The 8,064-nt window shown below is 34.8% G+C and overlaps 2 non-coding genes across 2 annotated transcripts; both read right to left on the bottom strand.

Moving 5' to 3' along the window:
* Positions 1–2,002: 2,002 nt before the first annotated feature.
* LOC112708639 (small nucleolar RNA R71) lies at positions 2,003–2,110 on the bottom strand. The gene has a single exon (XR_003156484.1). It is a non-coding gene; the product is annotated as a small nucleolar RNA R71 (small nucleolar RNA).
* Positions 2,111–7,535: 5,425 nt separating this feature from the next.
* LOC112708586 (small nucleolar RNA R71) lies at positions 7,536–7,639 on the bottom strand. Its single transcript, XR_003156438.1, has one exon. It is a non-coding gene; the product is annotated as a small nucleolar RNA R71 (small nucleolar RNA).
* Between the last annotated feature and the right edge of the window lie 425 nt (positions 7,640–8,064).

Below are 8,064 nucleotides of genomic sequence, written 5' to 3'. Positions count from 1 at the left end.
TTCCCCTGAAGATAAGATAAAGATACGATAAGATAAGATAACTAACTTATCTTATCTGCAAAGGTCACCCTACGCCATTATAAATACACTGGAGCACCCAGGAATAACTCATACTCTGATTCTACTAAAAACCTGCTTAATACCCTTGCTAACTTAAGCATCGGAGTCCCTTGCAGGTACCCCCCACCCTCCGGGGACGAAGGATCAGCACCATCACCAAGTCCAACAGGTCGAACACAATAGCTCCGACCAGCACAGCAGATCTCGTCCGAGATCGACCTACAATTTCAGGTAACCCACGGAACAGTGCCTAAACATGAAAAATCTCTAAGTTTGGTATCTTGCATGTTTTTCTTTTCTTGAAAAATTTTCAAAAATAAGTTCTTGATGTTCATCATGATCTTCAAATTGTTCTTGGTGTTCATCTTGACATTCAAAGTGTTCTTGCATGCATCATTGGTTTTGATCCAAAATTTTCATGTTTTGAGTCTTTTTTGTATTTTTCTCTCTCATCATTAAAAATTCAAAAATCAAAAAATATATTTTCCTTATTTTACTCATAAATTTCGAAATCTTTGGGTTGACTTAGTCAAAAAATTTTAAAATAAGTTGTTTCTTATTAGTCAAGTCAAGATTTCAATTTTAAAAATCTTATCTTTTCAAAACTTTTTCAAAAATCAAATCTTTTTCATTTTTCTTTTATATTTTTGAAATTTTTTTTAAATTGATTTTCAAAATCTTTTTCTTATCTTTATTTCATAATTTTTGAATTTAACATTAACAATTAATGGTTTGATTCAAAAATTTCAAGTTTGTTACTTTCTTGTTAAGAAAGATTCAAACTTTAAATTTTAGAATCATATCTTTTGATTTCTTGTGAGTCAAGTCATTAATTCTGATTTTAAAAATCAAATCTTTTTGAAAATAAATTCCAATCATATCTTTTCAAATATATTTTTTTTTCAAAACATATCTTTTTCAATCAAATCTTTTCCAATCATATCTTTTTCAAAAATTTGATTTCTAAAATCTTTTCTAACCTCCTATCTTTTCAAAATTGATTTTCAAATCTTTTTCAACTAACTAATTGACTTTTTATTTGTTTTACTATTTCTTATCTTTTTCAAAACTACCTAACTACTTTTTTCTCTCTAATTTTCGAAAATTCCTTACCTTTTTTAAAATTCTTTTTAATTAACTAATTGTTTTAAATTTTAATTTTAATTTATTTCTTCTCTTAATTTTCGAAAATCACTAACCTTTTTTCAAAAACAATTTTTGAAATTCTCTCCCTCTCATCTACTTTATTTTAATTATTTAATTTACTAACACTTCTCTTCATCTCCAAATTCGAACCCTCTCTTCTCCTCTGTGTTCGAATTTTTCTCTTCTCCTTCTTCTACTCACATAAAGGAATCTCTATACTCTGACATAGAGGATTCCTCTTCCTTTTCTGTCTTCTTCTTTTTCATATGAGCAGGAGCAAGGACAAGGACATTCTTGTTGAAGCAGATCCTGAACCTGAAAGGACTCTGAAGAAGAAGCTAAGAGAAGCTAAAGCACAACAACCAGAGAAAACCTTACAGAGAATCTCGAAAAAGAAAGAGACATGGCCGAACCCAACAACAATGCAAGGAAGATGCTTGGTGACTTTACTGCACCAAATTCCAACTTACATAGAAGAAACATCTCAATCCCTGCCATTGGAGCAAACAATTTTGAGCTAAAGCCTCAATTAATTTCTCTAATGCAATAGAATTTCAAGTTTTATGGACTTCCATCAGAAGATCTTTTTCAGTTCTTAACTGAATTCTTGCAGATCTGTGATACTGTTAAGACCAATGGGGTTGATCCCAAAGTCTACAGGCTTATGCTTTTCCCTTTTGCTGTAAGAGACAGAGCTAGAATATGGTTGGACTCTCAACCTAAAGATAGCCTGAACTCTTGGGATAAGCTGGTCACAACTTTCTTAGCCAAGTTCTTTCCTCCTCAAAAGCTTAGCAAGCTTAGAGTGGATGTTCAAACCTTCAGACAGAAAGAAGGTGAATCCCTCTATGAAGCTTGGGAGAGATACAAGCAACTGACCAAAAAGTGTCCTTCTGACATGCTTTCAGAATGGACCATCCTGGATATATTCTATGACGGTCTGTCTGAATTGTCTAAGATGTCATTGGACCATTCTGCAGGTAGATCTATTCACCTAAAGAAAACACCTACAGAAGTTCAGGAACGCATTGACATGGTTGCAAATAACCAGTTCATGTACACTTCTGAAAGGAATCCTGTGAGTAATGGGACGCCTCAGAGGAAGGGAGTTCTTGAAATTGATGCTCTGAATGCCATATTGGCTCAGCAAGTTAACATGATTTCTCGGAGTCTGAATGGATTGTAAAATGCATCCAACAGTACTAAAGAAGCATCTTCTGAAGAAGAAGCTTATGATCCTGAAAACCCTGCAATGGCAGAGGTGAATTACATGGGTGAAGCCTATGGAAACACCTATAACCCCTCATGGAGAAATCATCCAAATTTCTCATGGAATGATCAACAAAAAACCCAACAAGGCTTTAATAATGGTGGAAGAAATAGGTTTAGCAATAGCAAGCCTTTTCCATCATCTTCTCAGCAACAGACAGAGAATTCTGAGCAGAGCCCCTCTAGCTTAGCAAATATAGTCTCTGATCTATCTAAAGCCACTCTAAGTTTCATGAATGAAACAAGGTCCTCCATTAGAAATTTGGAGGCACAAGTGGGCCAGCTGAGTAAAAAAGTCACTGAAACTCCTCCTAGTAGTCTCCCAAGCAATACAGAAGAGAACCTAAAAAGAGAGTGCAAGACCATAACCTTACTTGGTATGGCCGAATGCACAGAGGAGGAGAAAGACGTGAATCCCAGTGAGGAAAACCTCGTGGGACGTCCTCTGGACGAAAAGGAGTTCCCAATTGGGAAACCTAAGGAATCTGAGGCTTATTTAGATACCATAGAGATTCCATTGAACCTCCTTTTACCATTCATGAGCTCTGATGGCTATTCATCTTCTGAAGAAGATGAAGACGTTGTTGAAGGGCAAGTTACCCAGTATTTAGGAGCAATCATGAAGCTGAATGCCAAGTTATTTGGTAATGAGACTTGGGAGGATGAACCTCCATTGCTCATTAATGGACTGAATACCTGGGTTCAGCATACTTTACCTCAAAAGAAACAGGATCCTGGTAAATTCTTAAATACCCTGTACCATAGGCACCATGACCTTTGAGAAGGCTCTGTGTGACCTTGGGTCAGGTATTAACCTCATGCCACTCTTTGTAATGGAGAAACCTGGAATCTTTGAGGTACAGGCTACCAAATTCTCATTAGAGATGGCAGACAAATCCATGAAAAAGGCTTATGGACACGTAGAGGACGTGCTAGTAAAGGTCGAAGGCCTTTACATCCCTACTGATTTCATAATCCTAGACACTGGGAAGGATGAGGATGAATCCATCATCCTTGGAAGACCCTTCCTAGCCACATCAAAGGCTGTGTGATGAGCGGATAATTTATACGCTTTTTGGCATTGTTTTTAAGTAGTTTTTAGTATGATCTAGTTACTTTTAGGGATGTTTTTATTAATTTTTATGCTAAATTCACATTTCTGGACTTTACTATGAGTTTGTGTGTTTTTCTATGATTTCAGGTATTTTCTGGCTGAAATTGAGGGACCTAAGCAAAACTCTGATAGGAGGCTGACAAAGGACTGCTGATGCTGTTGGAATCTGACCTCCCTACACTCAAAATGGATTTTCTAGAGCTACAGAACTCAAAATGGCGTGCTCTCAACAGTGTTGGAAAGTAGACAACCAGAGCTTTCCAGCAAGATATATTAGTTAATACTTTGTTCGAGAATTGACGACGTAAATTGGCGCTCAACGCCAGTTCTATGCTGTATTCTGGAGTCAAACGCCAGAAACACGTCACAAACCAGAGTTGAACGCCCAAAACACGTTACAAGTTGGCGTTCAACTCCAAAAGAAGCCTCAGCTCGTGGATAGATCAAGCTCAGCCCAAACATACACCAAGCGGGCCCCGGAAGTGGATTTATGCATCAATTACTTACTTTTGTAAACCATAGTAGCTAGTTTATTATAAATAGAACTTTTTACTAGTGTATTAGACATCTTTGGTCTCAGTTTTAATTAATTATTTATCTTAGGAGGCTATTGATAAAGTTTTGGGGGCTGGCCATTCGGCCATGCCTGGACCTATCACTTATGTATTTTCAACGGTGGAGTTTCTACACACCATAGATTAAGAGTGTGGAGCTCTGTTGTACCTCAAGTTTTAATGCAATTACTACTATCTTCTATCCAATTCGATTTATTCCTGTTCTAAGATATTCATTGCACTTCAACATGATGAATGTGATGATCCGTGACACTCATCATGATTCTCACCTATGAATGCGCGTGACTGACAACCACTTCCGTTCTACCTTAGTTCGGGCGCATATCTCTTGAATTCCTTGATGAGAATCTTCGTGGTATAAGCTAGAATTTATGGCGGCATTCATGGGAATCTGGAAAGTCTAACCTTGTCTGTGGTATTCCAAGTAGGATTCTGGGATTGAATGACTGTGACGAGCTTCAAACTTCTGAAGGCTGGGCGTTAGTGACATACGCAAAAGAATCACTGGATTCTATTCCAACCTGATTGAGAACCGACAGATGATTAGCCGTGATGTGACAGAGCATTTGGACCATTTTCACTGAGAGGATGGGATGTAGCCATTGTCAACGGTGATGCCCTACATACAACTTGCCATAGAAAGGAGTGATAAAAAACTGGAAGGAAGAAGTAGAAAAGCAAAGATTCAAAAGGAACACAGCACCTCCATACACCTATCTGAATTTCCCACCATTGAATTACATGAGTAACTTTATCTTTATTTTTTATTTATTTTATTATCATTATTTAAACCAATAATCTCTTAATCCATTTAAATCCGCCTGACTGAGATTTACAAGATGACCATAGCTTGCTTCATACCAACAATCTCTGTGGGATCGATCCTTACTCACGTAAGGTATTACTTGGACGACCCAGTACACTTTCTGGTTAGTTGTACGGAGTTGTGACAAAGTGTGATTTATGTTTGAGAGCACCAAGTCTTTGGAGTCATTGTTGATGATCACAAAATCCGTGCACCAAGTTTTTGGCGCCGTTGCCGGGGATTGTTTGAGTATGGATAACTGACGGTTCATCTTGTTGCTCAGATTAGGTAATTTTCTTTTCAAAAATTTTCAAAAATCTTTCAAAAAAAATTTTTATTCCTATTTTCGAATTTTTTTTTTAAAATAAATCATTCTATGGCTTCAAAACATTTAAGAATGGATTCCAGAGTTTCATGAAGCATGTTGAATCCTGACTGGCTGCAAAGCCATATTCAAACTCCTTTGGAATTGGTCTTCAACTAATCACCACAATGCATGTAATTCCATCCTAAAGCTGACTGGCTATTAAGCCATGTCCAACCCTTTGATTGGAGATTTGGGCTAATATTGAAAGATTTCTGGAATTCTTCTTAAAGATTTTGAATTTCTTATTTTCTTTTTCCTATATGTTTTTCGAAAAAATAAAATAAAATACAAAAAAATTAGAAAAAAATAAAAAATATTTTGTGTTTCTTGTTTGAGTCTTGAGTCAATTTTTAAGTTTGGTGTCAATTGCATGTTCTTAAAATTATTATGCATTTTTCGAAAATTCATGCATTCATGGTGTTCTTCATGATCTTCAAGTTGTTCTTGATAAGTCTTCTTGTTTGATCTTGATGTTTTCTTGTTTTGTGTTGTATGTTGTTTTTCATATGCATTTTTGCATTCATAGTGTCCATGCATTAAAGAATTCTAAGTTTGGTGTCTTGCATGTTTTCTTTGCATCAAAAATTTTTCAAAAATATGTTCTTGATATTCATCATGATCTTCAAAGTGTTCTTGGTGTTCATCTTAACATTCATTGTGTTCTTGCATGCATAATTTGTTTTGATCCAAAATTTTCATGTTTTGGGTCATAATTGTGTTTTTTTCTCTCATAATTAAAATTCAAAAATAAAAAAATATATTTTCCTTAATTTTCTCATAATTTTCGAAAATTTGAGTTGACTTAGTCAAAAAATTTTAAAATTAGTTGTTTCTTACAAGTCAAGTCAAATTTTCAATTTTAAAAATCCTATCTTTTCAAAACTTTTTCAAAAATCAAATCTTTTTCATTTTTATCTTATGATTTTCGAAAATTTAAAAATATTTTTCAAAAATCTTTTTTTTTTTAAATTTTATCTTTATTTTCGAAAATTATGCTAACAATTAATGTGATTGATTCAAAAATTTAAAGTTTGTTACTTTCTTGTTAAGAAAGGTTCAATCTTTAAATTCTAGAATCATATCTTTTAGTTTCTTGTTAGTCAAGTAATTAATTTTAATTTTAAAAATTAAATCTATCTTATCTTATCTTTTATATCATATCTTTTTCAAAAATTTTGTCTTATCCAAAAATTTGATTTCAAAATATCTTCTTATCTTCTTATCTTTTCAAAAATGATTTTCAAATCTCTTTCAATCAACTAACTAACTTTTTGTTGGTTTTTTATCTTTTTCAGAACCATCTAACTACTTTTCTATCTCTAATTTTTGAAAATATCTCCTTCTTTTTCAAAAATTCTTTTTAATTAATTAATTGTTTCAAATTTTAATTTTAATTTTAATTTCTTATCTTAATTTTTGAAAATCATTAACTCCTTTTCAAAAATATTTTCGAAAATCTCTCTCTCATCTTCTTCTATTTATTTATTTATTTACTAACACTTCTCTTCACCTCTCTTCATCTCCAATCACTGCCTCTATCCTTACCCTTGTGTTTGGAGTCTTCTTCACTTTTATTCATTTCTTCTTCTACTAATAATAAGGATCCTCTTTACTGTGACATAGAGGATTCCTCTTCCTTTTCTTTTTTCTCTTATCTTTCGTATGAGCAGGAACAAGGAAAAAGGAACTCTTGTTGAAGCTGATCCTAAACCTGAAAGGACTCTGAAGAGGAAACTAAGAGAAGCTAAATTACAACAACCTAGAGGCAACCTTTCTGAAATTTTCGAACAAGAGAAGGAGATGGCAGCCGAACTCAACAACAATAATGCAAGGAGGATGCTTGGTGATTTCACTAAACCAACATCCAAGTTTGATGGAAGAAGCATCTCAATTCCTGCCATTGGAGTAAATAATTTTGAACTGAAACCTCAATTAGTTGCTTTGATGCAACAGAACTGCAAGTTTCATGGACTTCCATCTGAAGATCCTTATCAGCTTTTAACTAAGTTCTTGCAGATTTGTGAGACTGTTAAGACAAATGGAGTAGATCCTGAAGTCTACAGGCTCATGCTTTTCCCTTTTGCTATAAGAGACAGAGCTAGAACATGGTTGGACTCACAACCTAAAGATAGCCTGGACTCCTGGGATAAGTTAGTCACGACCTTCTTGGATAAATCCTTTCATCCTCAAAAGTTGAGCAAGCTTAGAGTGGATGTTCAGACCTTCAAGCAAAAAGATGGTGAATCCCTCTATGAAGCTTGGGAAAGATACAAGCAGATGACCAAAAAGTGTCCTTCTGACATGTTTTCAGAATGACCATATTAGATATATTCTATTATGGTCTATCTGAGTTTTCCAAAATATCATTGGACCATTCTACAGGTGGATCCATTCACTTAAAGAAAATGCATGCAGAAGCTCAAGAACTTATTGACATGGTTGCAAATAACCAATTCTTGTACACTTCTGAGAGGAATTCTGTGAATAATGGGACGCCTCAGAGGAAGGGAGTTCTTGAAATTGATGCTCTGAATGCCATATTGGCTCAGAACAAAGTGTTGACTCAGCAAGTCAACATGATTTCTCAAAGTATGAATGGATGGCAAAATGCATCCAACAATACTAAAGAGGCAGCTTCTGAAGAAGCTTATGATCCTGAGAACCCTGCAATAGCCGAGGTAAATTACATGGGTGAACCTTATGGAAACACCTATAATTCATCATGGAG

Source organism: Arachis hypogaea, chromosome 8 (assembly GCF_003086295.3).
Source record: "Arachis hypogaea cultivar Tifrunner chromosome 8, arahy.Tifrunner.gnm2.J5K5, whole genome shotgun sequence".
Classification (NCBI taxonomy): domain Eukaryota; kingdom Viridiplantae; phylum Streptophyta; class Magnoliopsida; order Fabales; family Fabaceae; genus Arachis; species Arachis hypogaea.
The sequence above is the reverse complement of the archived record's forward strand: the minus strand, read 5'-3'. Positions and strand labels throughout refer to the sequence as shown.